Raw genomic sequence first — 24558 nt, 5'->3', positions numbered from 1 at the left:
TGGTTTCTAAGAACGGATTTTTTGTTTTTTTTTTAGTAAAATCGAAGAAACGAAGAATCACTGGACGTTCACTTGCAGTACTAATCTTGGCGATCCGGTGTATACTTTAAATAGATTTCCCTTCCTCTTCAAGAATATCCTTAAATATGTCATGCCTCACCCGTTTTTATAATGTTGCCCTACATTCTCTGTGACCCTCTTTAAAGCCGTATATGATTAGACTGTTCCAACGAATTCGGTTTTCAAACTGCTCTACTTTACTTCTCAAGCAATCTAGCTCCTTAGCCATAGTGTGAATTACTTCCTGCATTCTGCAAGCTTTTTCATTACACAGCTGGACAGAAGAAATGTTTGTCTCTATTTCCGTAAGCCTTGTTTGGACCCTGTAAACCAACTTGTGACTAGTCGTATACTTCATTTCGGGTACAGTGTTTAAAATCATATCCAGCTAGTTTATCTTCATAGGCCCTGGATTCTCTTCGATGTAACAACTGACCTTTAGTATCAAGAGAACAACGCGAGGTACGTCAACACAACACTGGAGCAAGCCGTGTGGACCCGAGACGGGGCGCTTTTATGTTGAATCCATCCATGCATGATAACGGCATCACAGTGGGCGAAACGTTTGAAGAGATGCGCATTCGATATGTGGCGAAGATTGGTTAATTATTCCCTGGCCCAGAAGTGTTTTGATCACTACAAGGAAGTGCACGGTAATCAAGGTACAGTCATGAGATTTATAAAAGAGAACGCGCGAACGCGTGCCAGATAGCCTCGTCCAGAACTAGTAGCGAAGCGCAAGGGCGGCGTCGGAAATTGTGAGAGCAGGGCTGTTCCTTCTGCTGACCGCACCCCGTGTGCTATGTATACACGTAACTTTTCCATCGGCCTCTAACGATCAGTGCAGTATCGTGCTGCCGTCAGCCGATACCATCGCTTACGTCACGAAAACATCGGGACAAGGGCTGATAGCGAAGATAGAAAATACATTGACTTGCGGTTTGCCATTAAAAAGTAACAAAGAAATTAACCTGGAAAGCGACGAATACGGTAAAGCGTAAAGTAGTTTTATCTGTTTCCATTTTTTTTTATTGTCGATTCTATCTTCACAATATACAATACCTAAAAAAACTTGTTTGGTCCCATAGCCTGGTAGGCTAGTGGCGGGAACAACTGTTCCATATACAGTGCCCAAAACTATTCGGCAAGCGCTAACAACTCAATGACGAGAAAAAAAAACAAATACCAATAAATGCATAACAATAACCATTTTCAGCTCGATTATGCGCACGTTTTAAAAAGCTTAGTGTGTATTTGTCCAAATAAATTGCTTATGCACTAAGTAAAAAGTGATTCAGGAACATGGAAAAATAGCGTGCGACTTTCACATATGGAGTATTGAATGCCAAATGACAGAAGAACGAAAATATCATTATTGGGCTGTAGGCATTTCTGGCCACAGGTAAATTAAAGCAGTTTTATCGCTACAGCTCCTGTGTAGCGCGCAGGTAGCGTAAAAGTGCTTAATGGAAGTGGGTCATTATTTGTTATAATTCTAAGTGTCATGAGAACAACACTAAATACATTAACAGACATGCTCAGGAATGCAGCCGTCAAGAATAAGACGACTACAAGAAGGTGGACTGTCGGCTATGAAGGAGCTAATGGGCAATATTAAGAGCCAGAGCTTGCTCCGCTCTCCTTAAGAAAATAGACTGCATGACTTCTTTTAAGTTAAAAGACAGCCTCATTCTATGCCATATAAGAAGCCTTCTAATTAAAATAATAATAATAATAAACAGAGTCAAGCGCAAGCACGTGCATCAGGTGAAATATTTATTTAGTGCCGTCCATCATACTTAAATATGTAATTAAACGTATTGCATTCTTCTGTAGGTGCTTAACAGGTTATAAGTTTGCTGTGCTAACCCATGATGCTATGAAGTAGCTCAGACGACTATGTAAAAATGCAAAATATAAAATGCGCAAGACCGCTGTGACAAAACACTCACAGTTATTAGTAACTTGTGATATTCATAAGCTAGCTTCGAAAATATCTTATTTATATGTGATCGCCAGTTTATGTCTGATTCAAACATCCCCCCTAATTAAGTAAACAAGGGTACTCGCTGTGAAAGCAAAGTCGCTAATAATATATTGAACCTATCTTGTCGTGGCGGAGGGGCTTGCGAAACTCGATGAAGTCGTGAGCTCTGCTGTGTAGGGCCACCCAAGATGGAATGGTCACTGCAGAGAGTTCTGACAAAATGTGATTCACTGCAGAAGGTAATGGCAACCTACTCCAGTATTTCCTGCCAAGAAAACCCTATGACCAGTCACAATAGCATTAATGATATGGCGCCGGAAGGCGCCATATCATAAGGTTGGAAGGCGTCCCACGTGTTACTGGGGATGAACAAAGGGCACTTCCTAGTAGCTCCAGGACGAATGAAGCGGCTGGGCTAAAGCCAAAAGGACGCTCAGTTGTGGATGTGTCGGGAAGCGACCGGAAAGTCCGATGTTGCAAGGAGATATATCACATAGCAACATGGAATGTAAGATCTATGACGCAAGGTAAACTGGATGTCGTCAAGCGAGAAATGGACAGATTGAACATTGATATCTTGGGTATCAGCGAGCTCAAGTGGACCGGAATGGGAGAATTTAATTCCGGCGACTATTATGTCTTTTATTATGGTCACGAATCCAGGAGAAGGAATGGGGTCGCTCTCATAGTAAACAGAACAATGGGCGAAGCAGTGCTAGGTACAACCCTAAAAACGACCGAATGATTTCACTTCGGATCCAAGGTCAGCCTTTCAACATAACAGTTATCCAAGTCTATGCACCAACCACTACTGCTGAAGAAGCTTACGTTGAGAGATTTTATGCTGACCTGCAATGCCTTTTAGACCACACTCCCTCATCAGACGTCCTTTTCCTCATTGGAGACTGGAATGCTAAGGTGGGGAGTGAAGAAATATCCGGAATTACAGACAAGTTCGGTCTCGCTGACGGAAATGAAGCTGGGCAGAGGCTAGTAGAGTTTTGCCAAGAAAATAACCTGACCATAGCGAATACTCATTTTCAACAGCACAAGAGGCGCCTGTACACATGGACTTCACCGGACGGCCTGTACAGGAATCACATTGATTATATTCTTTGCCGGCAGAGATGGAGAAGCGCAAGTAGTAAAAACACGACCTGGGGCTGATTGTTGCACCGATCATCAGCTTCTTGTTGCCAAATTTAAGCTTCGATTGAGGAAAACGCAGAAAACTAGAAGGCCTTTCAGGTATGATCTGGATCAAATTCCATCAGAATATCCTGTTGAAGTCAGGAATCGATTTCAAGAATTAGATCTAGAAGACAGAGAGCCTGAAGACATGTGGAGTGATGCTAGTGGTATAATACAAGAAGTTGCTACTCAGGTAGCTCCAAAGCCAAAGAAATGCAAGAAAGCAAACTGGTTATCTGAAGAGGCTTTGCAAATAGCTGAGGAAAGGAGGATGGCAAAAGTTATGGGGGAAAAAGAAATATACAAGGCTCTCAATGCGGATTTTCAGAAAATCGCAAGGAGATAAGAATGCCTTCCTCAACATACAGTGCCAAGCAGTTGAGGACAACAGCCAATTGAGGAACACAAGAGCTCTGTATAAGACAATCAACGATATCAAAGGAAGCTTCTGTGCTAAGCTGGGCGTGATAAAGGACAAACGAGGCAGGGACCTCACGGAAGCCTCAGAGATAAAGAAGAGGTGGCAGGAATACACAGAAGAACTGTACAAGAAAGACTGGGATGTGCAAACCTAACATAAGACGTCTGTGATTACTGATCTCGAGCCGGGCATCCTGAAGAGTGAAGTTGAATGGGCCTTAGCCAGCCTTGCTAAGAACAAAGCTAGCGGAATTGAGTGCCTTCATGCTGAGTTGCTTCAAAACCTCAACCATGACGACGCTGTTAACGTTAGGTATACATTATGTTAGCAAATTTGGACAACTCTGCAGTGGCCACAGGATTGGAGGAGGTCAGTTTACATCCCTATCCAAAGAAAGGCAGTGCCAAAGATTGTTCCAACTACCGCACGATCGCGCTTATTTCGCATTCTAGCAAGGTGATGTTGAAAATCCTCCTAGGTAGGCTGCAGCAGTATGTGGATCGGGAGCTTCCAGACGTGCAAGCTGGGTTTCGCAAGGGCAGAGGAACTAGAGACCAGATTTCCAACCTTCGCTGGATCATGGAAAATGCAAGAGAGTTTCAGAAACCCATCTACTTCTGCTTTATTGATTATGCGAAAGAGTTTGACTGCGTAGATCACAGCAGATTGTGGCAAGCTCTTCGAGAGATGGGAGTTCCAAATCACCTCATATATCTCCTCAGTAACATGTATGAAGGGCAAGAGGCCACAGTCAGAACTGGGCATGGTGTTACTGATTGGTTTCCGATTGAGAAATGAGTGAGACAAGGCTGCATATTGTCGCCCTGCCTATTTAACCTATATGCTGAGTGCATCATGAGGAAGGTCGGTCTGGACGAGTCTTCAGATGGAGTGAAGATTGCTAGGAAACGGATCAACAACCTTAGATATGCGGATGATACCACTTTAATGGCAGAAAGTGAAGTGGAACTCAAGAAACTTCTGATGCGCGTACAAGAAGAGAGTGAGAAGTTTGGGCTTAAACTGAACATTAAAAAGGCAAAGATCATGGCGTCTTGCCCCATCAAGTTCTGGAGCATCAAGGGACAAGAAGTGGAAGCTGTGACATATATTCTCTTCTTGGGCTCCAAGATAACCCCGGAAGGAGACTGCAGCCATGAAATTAGGAGACGCCTACTTCTGGGAAAGAGAGCCATGGATAGCCTTGGCCGCCTAGTAAAGAGCAGAGACATTAGTCTGCCAACCAAGATCCGTATAACTCATGCTATGGTATTTTCAGTTGTGATGTATGGATGCGAGAGTTGGACTGTGAAGAAGGCTTACCGCCGATGAATTGACGCGTTTGAATTGTGGTGCTGGCGGAGAATCTTGAGAGTTCCTTGGACGGCCAGAGGATCAAATCAGTCGATATTGTCGACCATAAACCCTGACTGCTCATTGGAGGGTCAAATTCTAAATTTAAAGCTCAGCTACTTTGGTCATCTGATGAGAAGAGAGGAGTCGCTGGAGAAAGATTTGAAGTTGGGAAAGGTTGAGAGTCACCGGATAAGGGGTGGGCAGCGAACGCGATGGTTAAATGGCATCCTCGAGGCGCTGCAGATGAAGTTATGTGATGTTAGAAAGATAGTGAGAGACCGGAAAATGTGGCGTGACATGGTCCATAGGATCGCGAAAAGTCGGACACGACTGAACTGAACTTATCAAAATTAAGCTGTTTCTGTAGTCGAAGACCATGTATGAGTGGAGAGCTGGGCCAGTTAGTACAAATTGGTAAAGATTGAAACCAGCGAAAGGACGACTGAGTTTATTTCTAGAAATACCCATCCATGTATGTCCTTCAGCGAAGGAGCAACGCATGCGCACATCGCAAGAGAAAAAGAAATATATTTCTAATAAAATGCCTTCGGCTGTACGGAGCTTAAGAACTGGAATTCTGTATCGAACAAGGTCATAAACGTGTCACTGACCCAATTCTCATCATTTTTTATATGATTTTCTTCCAGGATTTCGCGTTGGCTCCTTGTTTTACCCAGCCCCAGAGTGGTGGTTTCCTTAAGCAACTGCCTTTATCTATGCTTCCGGCAGTGTTTTAGCAAATTCGACCCCTCATAGGAAAGTACCGATCTTTCATGTTCACGAAGACGGGCATTCAAGCAGCGGCCCTTTTATCCAACATGCATTTTCCCGCATGATAATGAAGTACAGTCGTGAGCAGCCTTGGCTAGAGCGCGCCGACAGGGCTCTGTGGAGCAAGTCAGCGACATCTAACGTTAGGCTCTGGGTTTGAGCTATGCGTCCCGTGCGCATGCGCGGCAAATCGGAAGGATGCCTGCTCATCACTTCAACATCCAACCCCTGCCTTGCGAACACTTTTCTTGCCGCTAGGGTGGTATTGACTGCATTTGTGATAGGGTGCCTCGATGCGCGCCCGCTCTCAGCATCGAGGCACCATAATTTGTGAGGTTGTGACGGTCCCCAGAGCGTCGCGATGACGCCGTGTTTCTCGAGTGCAACGAGACGGCCAGGCAAGCAAGCGCGACTGATAGCGGAATAATGCGCGTTCCTGCATACGCACCACTCATCGTCACTGTACCTCATCGTGGAGGAAATCAAGTTCCTATATCTATAGCGATGCAAAATGCTGTGTCCCTTATAGCTTATAACTCGGCCCAAGAAGACGCCATCAAACGAGACGCCTGAAACGTGCGTGGTCGTAACCGTATACGGACAGGACGAAAATAAACACCTAACAGCCAACTAGGCCCAATTCTCGCACTATTTGCTATGGTGTTTGAAGCGCGCGATTATCGGCTATCACTTGCAATTGCTTTTGAACCTAGCGGTAACCCGATATCACATTCCACTTGCCTAGCCGCTTCGTGATTCGCGCGAAACACGTTGGTTTACAGACCGCTGTTACATATCATTAAGCGCGTACCTGGCGGCATGAAGCGCAAGCACTGGATGGAAATGAGGCCGGGAACCCACGAGCAGGCACTGCTTTATTTTGGCCGCGCATGAGCCGCTCACCTAAATATTTCATCCCTGGATAGCTGAAAAGAATACGCTTCATCTAGATCCCTGGTTACTGCAATAGTTTCCAGAATGAGAGTAATTTTTGCTAATAAATAGAGCTGGTACGAAGGCCTATTCAAGGGGGAGGGGTAGTAGGGTCCATAACGAAACGGCAGACTTCGTAACAAATCAGCTCTACCATTGAATATCAATATCTGATGCACTCATGAAAGGCTCGGACATGTTAAAAACGGCAGTGTGAGGTAGCGCTGACTCTTATGCGATGCCGGATACCTAATTTAAAGCTTTCCTTATGTAGATCTTGGTTCAGTCTCACAAATATTTGTGAAGCTTGTGGTGAAATCGAAAAGACTGAGCATTTTATACTCGCCTGCCGAAAGTTTTCGCTTCAGAGAATTATACATTTGGAAGCTTCCCGTAACACAATTGGGATTAACTTTATCGGTCGCGCTTCTTCTCTCCTTCTTTGCGAGTGCTTGGGTATTTGCGCTGTCTCAAAGTTCAAAATACTCACCAACTGAATCACAGCTACGGACAGATTCCCTTGCTGATTCTATTCAAAATTTACAGACTTTCAAACCTTCGCTCAGTATTTGTTTGCTTTCACTGAATTCTACGATCTTGAATCAAAATTTTGTATATTCTGTCCATCATCGATTTATAAACAAAAATGGCATATGGATTATTTTGGCAGTCTTCGGTTAACCCTGGCCCATTCCCCCTCGTGGGTATGTGCCATGATGCAAGGAGGAAGAAGAATCTCGCGTGATCGCTTCGCGAGCGCACGCTGTAGAAGAACGGTGGCCGCCATCAAAACTAGGCATCCAGCATCTCTTCTTGGCTTCTCTGGCCAAATATTATTGTGAGCGTTCTTTCAGTAGACGCCTTGTCTCGTGCGCTCGTAGGCGTCTCGCCATGTTGAACCAAAACGAGAGGAAGACGCACAACGGGAAGTCCTGCCAAAAGCGCCCTCAACGAAGCGAGGCATCCGAATCAGGCACATCGGCCTCGCCAGGCAGACCCTCTGATGGGCTCTGCCCTACCGGGAATATCTCAAGCCCTCCGACGGGATGTGCCGTTCCAGGACCAGCCACTAGCCAACACGTTGCCCCAGAAAACCAGCGTCAGCAGATTAGTGAGCCGTCGCCGACTATGACGCCGCAGTCTGCTCAACACGGTTCAGCCGCGAAGTCTACCTCTTCGGTGCCCCGACAGCCATCAACGGTGGACGCGACAGCGCCCTCGACCCAACAGCGGCTCAGCACACGCACGAGGACCAGGAAGCGCGGCAGTGACGGGGCTAAACAGTCTTCAGCTTCCACGACTTTAGAGACCAAGAAGCGCACTTTTAAGGAGACGACGACGGTGAGACGTGTTTACCACCTCTCATACATCACGTACCGAGATCAAATCTCAGCCGTGGGACAGTATTTCGACAAAGATTATTCACGAACACCTGATTTATGCGGTATCAACGCGCTATTTCCGCAAGACGTCGAACTTGCTCAGGAAAGCGTCACTCGTAACCAACTAGCAGCTTTAGACATCCATCTCAAAGCATAACACATGTCGTCTTCTCTCTATAGATGGAAGCCAACCTTTAACGTTGACGGACCTGAAAAGAAGAATTCGAAATTGAGTGCGAAGACTAAAAATTTTGAAGCACCTTTTTTTAACGTGCACTACGAGTTTTCGTATCAAAATCCCTACCCCAAACCGTGAACAGTGAACAGTGGCCAGTTAGTGATCGTCTGCAGAAGCCATTGAAAGTGCGCCAAAAACTCGCATTGAAGGATTGCGCTCGTGTGTGTCGTGTTTTTAGCAAATTTATCTAGCTTCTGCAGTTTTACAATTTATTTAACAGGTTTCACTGAAATAAATAGTAACCGTTGCAGGTTAGATTGCACTGTGCTTCGTTTTGACATGGCCTGTAGGCGGCGCATTAATGTTTCCGTGATGCTAACCCTTGTCATTTTTCGCCGCCATAGAGCTTGCACATCCTCTCAGTCCGTCCTATGCTTGCGAATTCTGAACACACTGCCGTTGCTTTTCGCCAAGGCAAAACTGGCGCCTTGTTTTCTGCAAAACAAAATAGCCGTTTCTTTTTCTGTAGGCTTCTAAATATTATTGATGTTCGAGGTGTTATCAGGCAGTCCATGCGACTGCTTCACGGAGGTTTGAAAGTTCCTTGTGATGCTCTGACCTCTCAGTAATCACTGGTGTCCCTCTCCAGCACTATATGTTCCCAATGTCGCTACGCTAGCCGCAACATTTCGTCCATCTTCTCGTTTTCTCTCATCTCACCCTAAACGTCGCAGGCCAAGCGAACGAAAGAAAGAACACGGGCAGCAAAGGACGAAACCTGGACAGGCCCTGCTGTTATAACACCGAGGAATCCCGCCTCTGGCAGTGCCTTCAATTCGACCAGTGCCGACGCAAGTCCTGCTCCCACGGACAGCGGACAACCCGCATGTGACGTAGCTCAAGCCGCGATATCTTTATCATTGACGTCGGCTCCATTATCTTCGGTAGAACATCAGGGACCAGGCGAGCTGATGTCTCTGTTATCAAAAGAGGAGGATGTCGCACAGCCTTCGACAAATTTCACACGGCCTTCCTCTCTGGAAGCAGCGCTAATGTCGTCAGTGGCAGACATTCAGCCGACCCCCGCGATGCGCTCCCGAGGATCCAGGATCTCCGGAATTGCAGGTCCCATATCTGCGCAGCTAAGAGAGTGCTTGCTCCAAAGCATCGACATCGTAAGCGTTTGAGTCCCCGTTTCTAGAATCTTACTTGCCGGCTCAAGGCGACGAAGTTGATGACTTAAAATACTGTGCCAAATCTCCTTAACATTGTTTAGTAATTTGCTAGGAGATCGCATCAGAGCTTGCATTTCCTCAAAACTGGGAGCCACAGCCTGAGCCTTATAACTTTTGTGAAGAAACAAGTGCGAACATCACAAGACGCACCTTTTCTGAACAGCACCGCAAAGGTCATATGTTTACATTGACATAAAATAAGTTTAGCCCACAGCTAGACGAGGACCGAGGAAGAACAGTGGACACGCGAGCGCTCATGTGTCCCCTTTCTTTATCCGTCCTCGCCTAGGCGTGAGCTAAACGGTTTTCATCACGTGTGGCAAAAAGCCCAAACTTCTATGTTTACATTCAGCATTCATTATATGCAATATATATATACTTGTTTTTAATTCTGGAGGAGAGGCATGGTATTTCTCTCTAGACGGAAGCCTGAACAGCTCGATGCGTAAGTGAGGGGACGTAGATAGTGAAATGAGGCAGTGAGAAATGTACACTGCAGTAAACTACTTAGTCAGTCTCAACTATTGGTTTCGGCGAGTGAAGATCAAAAAGAGTAGACGCAACTGCAATGTCTCATTTGATATTAGCCACCCAGCAACTGTTCCGCTTTGGGTGCGTGAAACACATAGCGAGTGATTTGTGATTTAGAGGTGGATGCCGTGCTTAACGGGGTTATGCGAATAATAGAAACAGCTAGTTTTTCTAATGCACCCCTGACAAAAAATGCAGCACAAGGAGAAGAAAGAGTACGCCAGCATCTGTGGGCAAACAATCTTCAGCTGTAGCAAAGCAGTCTAGCGAATTCTGCGGGTGTGAGCCTTTTGTTTGCCAAACAATTCTGCTTTGGCATCGTAATTGACTCGTAAGGTGTTAGTGACCTACTATATTTGTTAACACAAGGGCATGTTGGGGCCCATCAGTTCTCTCTCATGGAGGAGAGACGACGTATCTGGACGTGCCTGGCAGATTTTTTTTTTCCAGGCCCACGTTTTCCGAAGATATGTGCGTTTTTTGGTCTTGTGGTTAGACTCTCAGTTGAGAGTCGGCGCTTTGGATGTCTGCTCCTTTTTCTTACGGGCAGGCCGCCGTTTTTCCATAGGTGCTGCAAGAATTCGGTAGGGTAGGACGCTGGGAATACACTCGCCCTTGTCTAAGAAAACCCTACGCTAGTCACAATGACTAAAATTTGATCTAATTTTGTTAATACGGATGAGTAATTGCAACAATTATCGAGATGTAGCGGGAATTGTTATAGAGCACGCACAGTAAATTTTGCGGCGGTAGAAAACACGACAACGGCTATGCACCAAAAGCAGAATTCGCCACCAAGTTTCCTGCTCATTTTGAACTAATGCCTTCCGAAATATCAATGTTATAGCTCGCATCACCTGACAAAAAATAGTCACCATCGATAGCTTTTCCGGTTATCTCGTCGACATTGGCTAAGACGATGCGCTAACCAGTGGGATGTTTCGCGCGTATTAAAAATTATGTTCGAAGCACTAGAAACTTGCACTTCGAGCTGTCGACAGTATTGAGTGCACTGGCGTCCCGAGCCGCGTGAAAGTTTTTGTAGTAGCTATTTCGACTCTAAACCTCTTAAGAAAGCACACAAAAGGTAGACACACCGAAGGCCATTGAAATTATAGGCCAGGTATACTTCTCAACTTTAAATGGTGAATCTATTGCTACAAAGCACTTGGCCATCTCAAAGATTTAAACCACAATTTTTGCTGTAAAACTCATCTAATGAGAGAAAACCCGTAAACGCATCTAGAAGAAAACTGTAAATTATTTTTCGTTAGAAAAAAGTGCGACAAATACCGTTGTGCTTAAGGAACAAATTTGATTTAAATGTACCTGAAAATGCAACCTAAAAGAGAACACACAGTAATATATAAAAGGCTAAGTACGTGCAAGTTTTAAATTTAAAAAGGAAACTAACTGAAAAGTGAAAGGTGACATGGGATTCGAGCTACTTTCATACGCGTTCAAAAGCAGAGCACTAACCGATTGCTCCATAGAAATGTCTTCCTCTCTTTAGTGACAGCCAATAAAGCAGGCCAATAAAGTTAAGGACAAACGCAGAGGGATTTGTAACGAAAAATGGTAGGGGTAACATTAAAAGATAGGAAGCCTGCAGAGTGGGTCAGAGAAACAACTCAAGTTACCGACATTCTAACGGAAATTAAGAAGAGATGGGCAAGGGCAGGACATGTAGTGCGAAGAGAGGATAACCGATGGTCGCTTAGGGTAACAAACTGGATTCCAAGGGAAGGAAAGCGTAGCAGGGGGCGGCAGAAAGTTAGGTGGGCGGATGAGGTTAAGAAGTTCGCAGGGGTCAAGTGGATGCAGCTAGCACAGAACCGCGTTAAGTGGAGAGATATGGTAGAGGCCTTCGCCCTGCAGTGGGTATAGTCAGGCTGCTGCTGCTGCTGCTGCTGCTGCCGCCGCCGCCGCCGCCGCCGCTGCTGCTGCTGCTGCCGCTGCCGCCGCTGCCGCTGCCGCCGCCGCCGCCGCCGGCGCCGCGCGGCGGCGGCGGCGGCGGCAGCAGCAGCAGCAGCAGCCGCCGCCGCCGCTGCTGCTGCTGCTGCTGCTGCTGCTGCTGCTGCTGCTGCTGCCGCCGCCGCCGCCGCCGCCGCTGCCGCCGCCGCTGCCGCTGCTGCCGCTGCTGCCGCTGCCGCCGCTGCCGCCGCTGCTGCCGCTGCTGCCGCCGCCGCCGCCGCCGCCGCCGCCGCCGCTGCTGCCGCTGCTGCCGCTGCCGCTGCTGCCGCTGCCGCCGCTGCTGCCGCTGCTGCCGCTGCCGCTGCCGCTGCCGCTGCTGCTGCTGCTTCTTCTTCTTCTTCTTCTTCTTCTTCTTCTTCTTCTTCTTCTTCTTCTTCTTCTTCTTCTTCTTCTTCTTCTTCTTCTTCTTCTTCTTCTTCTTCTTCGTCTTCTTCTTCTTCTTCGTCTTCTTCTTCTTCTTCTTCTTCTTGATGATTAAAGCAGGCGCAGGAACTAACATCAACAGCCAAGTTCTTGCTAAAATCATTTCGTCATGAACCAATACATGATTTCCATCCACTGTGGTGGCTGTGATCGAATGCGGAGGACGATCTCTGACACGTTACACACCTTTTAAATTTTCCTTGAGTGGTCATTTGTTTACGTTGACGTTCCTAAGCTCATACGCGTTTCTGTGGAGTGCTGAAGGCCTGACACCATGGGCATGTCTTGGTCACTTTCTATGGCTAAAACCGGATGCCGTAAAGAGTAACGTCCTTAAAGAACTTTGTAAAATATTCTAGCCGAAAGCATTCCTAGTAGTCCGCAAAAAACTCTTCAATGACCCGCTATTTTTTGCTTAGAGTATACAGTTTATAACTCAGGGTAAAAAAATATGCCTTTCAACCATATTTTGACGGGAGGGGACTGATTGAAGTTCAAAGAAAGACTTCGACGTAGGACTTAACGGCACTTTCTTAACTAATTTCAATACATCTTCTCACGGGTCTCGCAGTAAGTGCATGGGAGTGAAGGTGCAGGTATAAGGACATTTACCTTATGTATAAACATTTTTTGGTGGGTACGGCATTTAGCGAATAGAATTTAAAATGTACGGTTTATGTAAAGTTTTGAGGCCAGGTGTCTGCTTCTAAGCCGCGTGGTGACGCTGCTTTAATGTTCTTAGAAATAATTCCCCTTGAAGAGGGTAGGGCAAAACATCTTACCACCACCTGGACGGTAAACTGTTGGCAAATGCTGCACACTCAGTATTTAAAAAGAATACATAACATCTGGCATAATATTCGTGACAGCATGTTTTTAGACCGCAAAACTAGATACCAAAAATTTTGGTAACACCTTTTCTCAGCGTAAGGGCAATATTGGGCGCAACAGCTCTCTCTCCCTCGGAAACAAACTGGAAAGTCGAAAGCCGCCCCCTCAGGTTGAAAAAAAAAAGTCAAATTAATACGACTAACTCATTTCCTATTCGAGCTCGAAACCGAAACGGGAAACTGTCTACACTCCCCATTTTTTTAACCTGAAAGGACGAGCTTCGACCGCCAGGTCTGTATGCGCAGTACAACGGAGCACAGAGGGAAATGCACCGTTATCGTCTTCATCATTTTTCTTTTCTGAACGCTGTCATGGAGTTCCAAATGAAGCGATAAGCGTTAGCTCTTGAACTGTATGGAATGCGATATATACCCGCTTGTTATGCTACGGGCGGATCAAAATTGGTTTACTCCTTTTCCGTGCTTTTTCTTCATGCCGCATTAATGATATCACTTCCAGACCTGCTGCTTAGAAAATTAACTCCCATTTTGCAAAACAATAGCACAGACGTATTGTCAATACCTTACCAGAAAAGCAATAAAGCTTTTCTCGAGAGCAATCATAAAAAGAAAAGCCTGAATAAGGATTTGTTCGCTCGCTCTGATGAATCGTGTTAGAGACGTCATATGCCATGAGGCGCTATAGCAATAGCTCACCGTATTATTTCGCTCAGCATTTCTGCTCAGGCCGGGCTTGCAAGCTCTACTGATACACAGTGTGTAGTGAAGAGCGACAACGAACTGTAATGTGCAGTACGGCCACAAAAGACTTTTTTCCTAACTCTACTGCCGTAATTCCTACACGCATGGTATTCAGGCCCTCTTCGTGAAATAAATTCACTCAATCGCACCTACTTCTCCTACAGGATTGAAGGCGGTACCGTTCCACCTTTCCTAATCTGTTCTCAGCGGTGTGGCAAAAAAACTGAAGAACAATCGATAACGGACGAAAGAAAAATGAAAGTGGGGTTGGGTCCAGTTCCCTTAACAGCCTGACAGAGGAAAGCTCCACTAGAGTGTTCATTGCGCGCATGCGCATAGGTTCGCTTATTTCGCCGCTATGCTTCGTCGTAAAGACTCAGCTAGGCGGTTGATGCTCGCATGTTCAGGTTAGAGAACTAGGAGAAAGTACTTCTCCGCGGGCGATGTACAGAAATTGCAACCAATGCCAAATTCTGGCTGTCGGAAACACGTTCTCGAGTATTGCACGCGCAAAAACTGAAACTTTGCGTCTTTTCCATCCGTCCGTTTTTAGCCTTGGATTCGTGTCCCGCATTTCTGAAATAGTTTTAGAACTGAGAGTACTTCCAAGTAATTTATAGGTAAATTCGTCAACAGTGTGTTAGGAAGCATTGACGGCGTAGTCTCCCGATCACTGTGCCCGAATCCAATGTATTTCTCTGGGGTAATTTCGCGCTTGGTCTTTTTGCGATAGTCGTCTGTGCAAGAAACAGTGACGCCGTGCGCGCAAGCAGGCCATTTTACCTGTGCAAACATAATAGTGAAACTGCAGATTTGATCAATTCGTAAAAGGTATAACAGCTCAATATAAATAGCAAAGAGGAGGTGTGGAAGCGCACAGCCTTGCCTAAGTGAAGAACTGACAGCCACACATTCTGACAGTTTATTCACAATAAACGCGCAACAGATTCGAATTTTACATACTCCAGGACAACTAAAAAAAACCTCAAGTGACACTCGGAAGGTTCGCAAGGTCCAAAACAGTCCTTGCGAAGTGCGCATTATTCGGCACCAATATTATGGTTTTTTAATACCACACGTTCGGTGTTGTCCATAGCTATTTGCATTCTACTGGCGATCATTTCCATTAAATAATTAGTGAGCCTTATCGGACGATAAGACTCACTTCATTCCGGCGTTCCACAAGGAAGCGTGCTTGGCCCCTTGCTTTTCTTGATATTTATTAATGATTTACCTAACTCACTCTCTTCTCAAATCAGACTTTTTGCTGACGATTGTGAGATTTATCGCAAAATTTATGCTAACGACGATCGCCTAGCCCTCCAATCAGACCTCGACACAGTAAAAGTCTGGTGCTCTACTTGGCTTATGCAACTTGACCTTTCTGAAAGAAAGTTTGTGTTTTACTAAGCTAATGTCCAGACTTCAAACAGCGTATTCTTTTAATAACACTCGAGTAGAGTCGGTAACCACGTATAAATAACTCGGTCTTCACCTTCTTTCAGATCTAACATGGAACCACCATATTAACCTTATTCTTGCATCCGCTAATCGGTCTTTAGGTTTCTTAAAACATAACTTAAAGCATGCTCCCTCCCACCTCCCATTACGTGCTTACACCACTCTTATTAAACCTAAAATTGAATTTGCTTCGGCTATTTGGGACCCTCACCATGGCAAGCATACTTAATAAGTAACATCGACTCATTGCAGAATCGCGCAGTTCGTTTTATCTTCTCTGATTATTCGCGTCATACCAGCATCACAGCCTTGAAGAAACGCGCCGATCTTCAGGATCTATGTCTACGTCGTAAACTTGCAAGCTTATCACTTTTTCATAAACTGTATCATCACTCGACGCTTCATAATGACTTTTTTTCTTCGCCTTCTTCCAGTTTTGACCGCCGCGACCATTCATTTAAAGTTAAGCGCTTGTCATGTCGTACGTCTAACTATGCACATTCATTCACACCACGTACTATAACTGACTGGAACGCTCTGCCTTCACATGTTGCTAGCGTCACTGATGGGGATAAATTTTATTTTATATAATTTATATACGCTCTGCCACTACCTCTGCTTAAACTTTTTGTGCTCATTGTTCACTTACCACTGCATCAGGTTTCTGTCTTTATTTCTGTTAATGATAATTCTCGCTTTATTTTCATGCCGTTATTTGTGAGACCATTGTATAACTTATATCAACGTTACTCTCTGCAGCTCTGTTCATGTTTTTTTTTATTTGTTTTTTTACCCTTTTAAGCTTCAATGTCTAAATTTGTGTTTTGTATTTTTGCAAATACAATATGCTTTTATCTGTTTTGTTGTTTCTTGTAATTGTGGTTTATTTGTTTACTTTTTATTATATGCCATGCCCTCTCCCCCCCCCCCTATGTAATACCCCCGAACTGAGGGCCTTTAGGGGTATGTTGTATAAATAAATAAATAAATATATAGATATGCCCCCGACCAATACCAGTTTTACATTGTCCTCACTTTTGGGTATCAAAATTACGGGGGTTATTTTCACTCAAGTAGGCACTACCATTGATGTTCGAGGCTTTGATAAATGTGTTCTCACCCGTTCTCAGCTATGTCCATTTTTAAGGCAAAGGCCTTTCTTGGTTGCTAAGCAGCGGTAGTGGCAGCAGGACGAAAATTCTATTGAGTTCACTGCGATGCACTGTCGTGCTCTATAATTCTACAATGAGGAGCGACGTCCTTTTTTTTAGGTAAAATAATTATATGTTGCACTTCCACTTATATAAATGCAAGTTCCACTTATAAATGGAACTTTTAGACACGTATGTGGAACCAGATTAAGAGTGTATTATTAGTTTTGCAAGCTGTCCAGGGTTGGTTATGTCATCCTTCAAATGCTCTGCTCGGTTTTTTTCTGAGAAAACGCAGATAATGAGGTGCGTAGGTGTTTGCAGAACAAAGTGCTCCTAAATGCGAGTTTATTTTTACTTACAAGTTCCGAAAGTTAACCTTCGGAAGTATAAACAAGCAGAAGAGTTCTTACAAAGTTATTTTACGCCCCTTTCAGCTTCGACTTTCTTTTGTTCGCAGAGAGATCCGAAAGCCGAAATTGCTGCTCCAAGAAAGGTTGTGGCATACCGCGTCATCACAGGAGCCATTCTGGTCGTAGGAGCCTTCTTCGTCATCTTTTTTATCTTGCTCTCTCACCCAATGAGCGAAACGTTCTGCGACACAGACGGCTGTCTCCATCACGCAGATCTACTCGCCAGAATCATCGACCAGACAATCGATCCTTGCGACGACTTCTCGGCTTTCGTCTGCTCCAGATGGCAGCAAGCGAAGTTTGATCACGATGTCAGGTCCACCATAGACAGCCTACGCTCCACGTGGTACCGCGCGTTTGACGATACACTGCGCCGAGGCACGGCCAAACTTGAAGCAGGGAGAAAGCCGATAGCCATGTACGAAATGTGCATCGGTCGCCGCCCTGTCCTCGAATCCCATCTCCCTCTGCTTCGTGCCTTCCTCCAAGAGGCGCACCTCACATGGCCGGAACCATCCAACACAACACATTCGGCATTCAGTGTGGCACTGTCACTCGCTTACCGGTGGCGTGTGTCCTTCTGGGTTGTAGTCACCGTCCTCGAACACAGCTCATCCAGTAGACGGCGCGTCGTTGTTGGTCCCGGCAAATATGTGCCAGTATTATGGAGGTACTACGAGAACGTAGAGCAATCTTACCTGAGTTACTACAAGAGTTTCTATTCAGCCTACTCTCCGCATAGCGACGCTGACCGCGATGTGAATGTGACGGCGGTTGATGAGATGCGCGTCTTGGAATACACGGTGCTTTCCAAACTATACAGTGTCATCAGGTCTCCCAGCCGAACACCGTCTCTCTTCTCTTTAGCCGAAGTCGACAGACGTGTCCCAAACGCTTCTACTGCCTACTGGCTACCGCGCTTTGAGGAAGGTCTTCAGCTGCAGCCGCAGTTGACTCCGAATGACGAGGTCCTTGTTACGGATATTGTTCTGCTTCAAACTATCAACAGTTTAACGGTCGCTTACGGAGACCAAAATTTGAAGGCACTCTTGGCGTGGCAGTTGGTGCAGTTCTACTCGCCACTCGCTGAAATCAGTCTCATGACGGCACGCTTTGGAAGCAAGGAAAAAGCAGACAGTATGCGCCCGTCATATTGTGCGCATAATGTGGAAGCATCCTTCAAGGTGCTCGTCCTATCTCTCGGCGCTATCTCTCGCCTGACTGTGGAAGACCGCCGTTTAATCAGCACTGGATTCGGCAACCTCGTTTCCACGGCTGTAGGCAAGGTCAATGACTCCCACTGGATGGACATCGAGAGCAAGGCGCGGGTAGCGCAGAAACTGGCCCTCGTTCAGATGCAGATGTGGCCTCCGGAGTCGCTGCTGATCGGTAATTATCTGGACGAGACCTACTCGGATATATCCGAAAATGCATCGTCCACTTTTGAGTACTGGGTCGCCTCGCGGAATATGACCGTGCAAATGAACTTAACACAGGAATACAGAGACGCCATGAGCTTACTTGGGAGCAACTTTCCTTTGTACTTTGCCTACGACTACGTGAAGAACAATGTCGAAATCGCTATTGGCGCAGCTAGCGCACCTGCGTACTATAGCGACGGCACAGCCGCAATGTTCTACGGCGGACTTGGCTTCCTGATGGCATTGCAGCTTGTACAATCAATAGACAACGAGGGATTAAAATGGGCGCCCAACAAAAGTATCGTCCACTCCATCTTGTCGGAGTCAAGCGCACAGTCGTACGGCAGAAGGGAAAGGTGCTTTGGTAGCAACGGCACCAAAAGCATATTTCCGGAAGTACCTGCCGTGGAGGTCGCCTTCTCCGCATTCAAGGTATCGACTCTTAGTGATGGTATCGAGCATGCCCCGCTTGGTCCACAACTACCAGAAGATAAAGTGTTCTTCATAACTGTTTGCTTTATGACGTGCGCGACAAAGGGCTCAGTGAACCCTCTTTCGGTGGATTGTAACAAGATGTTACAGAATTCGAAGGCTTTCGCCACAGTGTACGGCTGTCGAGAAGGAACCAAAATGAACCCGGTTGAAAAATGTTTATTCTTCGATGGTGCATGAGAGTGGCGAATGCGTGTAGCGGATGCGCGTCTGCAAGCATTGTATATTTGTGTAGTGCGCTCATCTCATCTCGAATTAGGCTTTCAGCCTAAAGTGTTCTCGCTATTTTTCTCAATGCCGGTTCAATAGAAATGTCATTGGACACTATATAATTACCAGTTTCATTTCTTGTACTAGTGTTTACTAATCCACTGTTTCCCTGTTATCTTAATGGAATGAACTGCTGCGCTTTGGTACTATATATAATGGATTTTTGAAAAAGGCTGAAATCACGTTAACAAAGGACTGCTGCCATTTTGTGTCATATTGTTCTCAACAAGTTTTCAACCACCTGCTCAGAGGATATCATGAGCACCACCGACCTCAGACGACTGCGGTAGTCAACTGGATTCCGCATTAGGAATTCCGCCCAACAATCCCCTCGCCAATACCGAGATTAACGTTTTCCTCCTCTCCAGAAGGGGACATCAAGGTGGAGCGTGCAACTTGTTTTGAGCTGGACGCTCGGTTAGCCGAGTTCATATGGAGGGAGCTAAGGCCGACCGGCTCAAGCAGAGGAGGCGTTGATTTTTTACTTTCCCGTAGTTTTCTCTGAGTGAAATGGGTCGCAGCTTACAGCATGTGGAAATAAAAAGGAACGGTGAAACAAAATACAAACTATGTTCAAGCTGAAACAATAGAAGATGTAAAGTCAGTAAGACCCGGTGATGGTAAAATCAGTACCACTGATAATCCAGGCATCATGCGAGGCGAAGCTTGACATCACAGTATGGTTGATGGCACCCGTTTGAGGTCACATTTCCTTCTTCGCAAATGGGGACTTTTCTTTCAGGGACATTTCAACCGGAGAAGCTGGGCTTTTTTTTTTTTCAGATCTTTTTCCGGGGACGTTTTGACCGGAACCCGAACACGACACGTCTCATGAACTGCTTGAAACAGATCCACATGACTCAAATGTATCATAGACGTAGGGACAAGCTTGCTCAAGCTTTTCTAAGACATCTTATGTACGGTTCCTCTATAACGCTATTAATATGGCAAAATCCAGACGGCGTTAAGACGCGTCATTACGTTAATGCAATTTGTAGAAACAATGAGAGAATATTGTAGAATCAATCTTTTTCACTCACATTTATTCCAACTGGTAAATAAAACACAAGATGTCTAAATTCTTAAATGGCTCATCATTACTGGGATTTTCCAATTGAATTTAGAGGAGCATGACGCACCGATGTCAACGCCACTCGCTTTACTCAACCTCTAAAAGCGAGAGTTGGAGTAACATTTGGGTCTACAAGACCGCGAGGGCAACTAGTACAGTTGTCACGTTTGTTTCACGATGCGCACGCCTCTTAGGCTCTGTTGAAGGCTGCAGCGACGCCGACTAGGCGCCGACGGCTAAACCTTTTAAACACCCCGTGCACCGCCTGTAGAGGCGGCGCTGAAAGCCACCTACTGGCGGGTTAGGGATGCATAGGCGGAGTACATTGCCCTGCTCTCCCAATTCTGCAGCAAGCGTGGCAGGCGTTACATAAAAGAGCCGTTCATACATGTGATCTGCCGTTTGTGCAGATGTGCGGCGATTATTTCTGCCGCGCCAGCGTCCGAAAATGATTTCAATTGCTCGAAAGTGGACTTCTTTCCAAAGTCGCAGGCGGAATTTTGTCCAAATTAGGGAGACCCGACGTGCGTCCACGCGAAATGCTGGCCGCAGACAAGCGTCACCAAGAGCAGCTACGCCGTAAAGCATATCATGGGCATCCCTCTTTTTGCGCATTAAAATCAATACCCACGTTTTCGCTGTTTGGAGAAAAACCTGATAAGTTCAGTTTGTTTTCCTGGAGTGCAAAATGGTGCTGTTTCGCGCGCCCGATCAAGCAGCCGTCGAGGGGTGAGCGGAATAGACGCTTTGGTGGCACACTTGTGTACAGGAAAACGTGTTCAACTAATCTGAAATAACTTACACCATCTTTATTAAATTCGATACGATTGTAATGCGTCATTGAAATAGCGAGAGCGGAACGTTTGTAACTCAAAGTAGGAATAATTTAAGTAGCGCTAGTATTTGGCGCGACTGCTTCAACGCATGACGTCTCCTCTCGAGCTCCGTTGGATACTGTAGTGGAGAGGACTGAACTGAACAACCACCACGGCGGATGAAAATCGCACATGACGTCACGATTGTCGCGTTAAGTGCTACTGCTTTTGAATTTAAGCTTAAGAAGCGAGTGCGGCAACCCCAGCTGCTCAGAGGTACCTTCTTACGTTATCATACATATCGTATCGCCCAACGCTATAGCTATTTGGCATCAAACATGATATCTACACTGCATTCAGTAATTATTTCACCTCTCCAACTTACATGCTAAAGTTTGTATTTCAACGCAAGGTTTCTTTTCGTTGTTTTTTCTTTAGAAGGCTGCAATCAGAATTTTCGCCTAATCTGTGACAGCTGAAAAGCTTCGCTTGAAACTTTTGTGCCATACCATTACCTAAATTGCATGGCCTAGGCTAAAATGAAAACCTGGAAAGCCATCAAACATAAATTTAAACTTGTTACTTCTTAGATATCTTCCTCAAGTAGACCATCTGTTCAGTTCAGTTCAGTCGTGTCCGACTCTTCGTGACCCTATAGAGTATATCGCGCCACGCTTTCCGGTCTCTCACTATCTTCCTAACATCACATAACTAATTCATCTGCAGCGCCTCGAGGATGCCATCTAACCATCGCGTTCGCTGCCTACCTCTTCTCCGGTGACCCTCAACCTTTCCCAACATCAAATCTTTCTCCTGCGACTCCTGTCCTCTCATCAAATGACCAAAGCAGCTGAGCTTTAACTTTATAATTTGACCCTTCAATGAGCAGTCAGGGTTTATGGTCGACAATATCGACTGATTTGATCTTTTGGCCGTCCAAGGAACTCTCAATAGTCTCCACCAGCACCACAATTCAAACGCGTCAATTCTTCGGCAGTCAGCCTTCTTCACAGTCCAACTCTCGCATCCATAAACCACAAATGGAAAGACCATAGCACGAGTTATACGGATCTTGGTTGGCAGTGTAATGTCTCTGCTCTTTACTAGGCGGTCAAGGATAGCCATGGCTCTCTTTCCCAGAAGCAGGCGTCTCCTAATTTCATGGCTGCAGTCTCCTTCTGTCACAGCTTCCACTTCTTGTCCCTTGATGCTCCAGGACTTAATAGGGCAAGACGCCATGATCTTTGTCTTTTTAATGTTCAGTTTAAGCCCAAACTTCTCACTCTCTTCTTGTACGCGCATCAGAAGTCTCTTGAGTTCCACTTCACTTTCTGCCATTAAAGTGGTATCATCCGCATATCTAAGGTTGTTGATCCGTTTCCCAGCAATCTTCACTCCATCTGAAGACTCGTCCAGACCGGCCTTCCTCATGATGCACTCAGCATATAGGTTAAATAGGCAGGGCGACAATATGCAGCCTTGTCTCACTCATTTCTCAATCGGAAACCAATCAGTAAGACCATGCCCAGTTCTCACTGTGGCCTCTTACCCTTCATACAGGTTCCTGAGGAGACAAATGAGGTGAATTGGAACTCCTTATTCTTGGAGAGCTTGCCACAATCTGCTGTGATCTACGCAGTCAAACGTTTTCGCATAATCAATAAAGCAGAAGTAGATGGGTTTCTGGAACTCTCTTGCTTTTTCCATGATCCAGCGAAGGTGGGCAATCTAGTCTCTAGTTCCTCTGCCCTTGCGAAACCCAGCTTGCACGTCCGGAAGCTCCCGATCCACATACTGCTGCAGCCTACCTTGGAGGATTTTCAACATCACCTTGCTAGCATGCGAAATAAGCGCGATCGTGCGGTAGATGGAACAATCTTTGGCACTGCCTTTCTTTGGAATGGGGATGTAAACTGTCCTCCTTCAATCCTATGGCCACTGCAGGGTTGTCCAAATTTTCTGTCATAATGTATACAGAATGTTAACAGCATCGTCATGGTTGAGGTTTTGAAGCAACTCAGCTGGAATGCCATCAATTCCGCTAGCTTTGTTCATCGCAGGGCTGGCTAAGGCCCATTCAACATCACTCTTCAGCATGCCCGCCTCGAGATCAGTAATCACAACCGTCTTATGTTGGGTTTGCACATCCGAGTCCTTCGTGTACAGTTCTTCTGTGTATTCCTGCCACCTCTTCTTTATCTCTGAGGCTTCAGGGAGGTCCCTGCCTCGTTGGTCCTTTATCACGCCCAGCTTAGCACAGAAGCTTCCTTTGATATCGTTGATTGTCTTATAAGAGCTCTTGTGTTCCTCGATTGGCTGTTGTCAACTGCTTGGCACTGTATGTTCAGGAAGGCATTCCTATCTCTTCTTGCTATTTTCTAAAATCCGCATTGAGAACCATGTATCTTTCTCTATCCCCCATACCTTTGGCCGTCCTCCTTTCTCAGCTATTTGCAAAGCCTCTTCATATAACCAGTTTACTTTCTTGCATTTCTTTTGCTTTGGAGCTACCTTCGTACCAACTTTTTGTATTATACCACGAGCATCACTCCACATGTCTTCAGGCTCTCTGTCTTCTAGATATAATTCTTGAAAATCGATTCCTCACTCCCTCAGCATATTCTGATCGAATTTGATCCAGATCATACCTGAAAGGCCTTCAAGTTTTCTGCGTTTTCCTCAATCGAAGCTTAAATTTGGCAACAAGAAGCTGATGATCGGGGTCACAATCGGTCCCAGGCCTTGTTTGTACTGCTTGTATAGCGCTTCTATATCTCTGCCGACAAAAAATATAATCAATCTGATTCCTGTACAAACCGTCCGGTGAAGTCCATGTGTACAGGCGCCTCTTGTGCTGTTGAAAATGAGTATTCGCTATGGTCAGGTTGTTTTCTTGGCATAACTCTACTAGCCTCTGCCCAGCTTCATTTGGCTCACCAAGACCGAACTTGCCTGTAATTCCGGATATTTCTTCACTCCCGACCTTAGCATTCCAGTCTCCTATGAGAAAAACGACGTCTGATGATGGGGTGCGGTCTAAAAGGCATTGTAGGTCCGCATAAAATCTCTAAACGTCAGCTTCTTCACCAGCAGTGGTCGGTGCATAGACTTGGATAACTGTTATGTTGAAAGGGTGACCTTGGATCCGAAGTGAAATCATTCGGTCGTTTTTGGGGTTGTACCCTAGCACTGCTTTGCCCATTCTTCTGTTTACTATGAGAGCGACCCCATTCCTTCTCTTGGATTCGTGCCCACAATAAAAGACATAATGGTCGCCGGAGTTAAATTCTCCCATTCCGGTCCACTTGAGCTCGCTGATACCCAAGATATCAATGTTCAATCTATTCATTTCTCGCTTGACGACATCCAGTTTACCTTGCGTCTTAGATCTTACATTCCATGTTGCTATGTGATATATCTCCTTGCAAC

At 45.7% G+C, this 24558-nt stretch overlaps 1 pseudogene; it reads left to right on the top strand.

Moving 5' to 3' along the window:
* LOC146193419 (uncharacterized) overlaps positions 1-19152 on the top strand; it is a 78649-nt pseudogene extending 59497 nt beyond the window's left edge.
* Positions 19153-24558: the final 5406 nt, after the last annotated feature.

This window comes from Amblyomma maculatum, chromosome 4 (assembly GCF_055883805.1).
Source record: "Amblyomma maculatum isolate TAMU_Amacu chromosome 4, ASM5588380v1, whole genome shotgun sequence".
Taxonomy (NCBI): domain Eukaryota; kingdom Metazoa; phylum Arthropoda; class Arachnida; order Ixodida; family Ixodidae; genus Amblyomma; species Amblyomma maculatum.
This window is presented reverse-complemented; position numbering and strand designations above follow the sequence as displayed.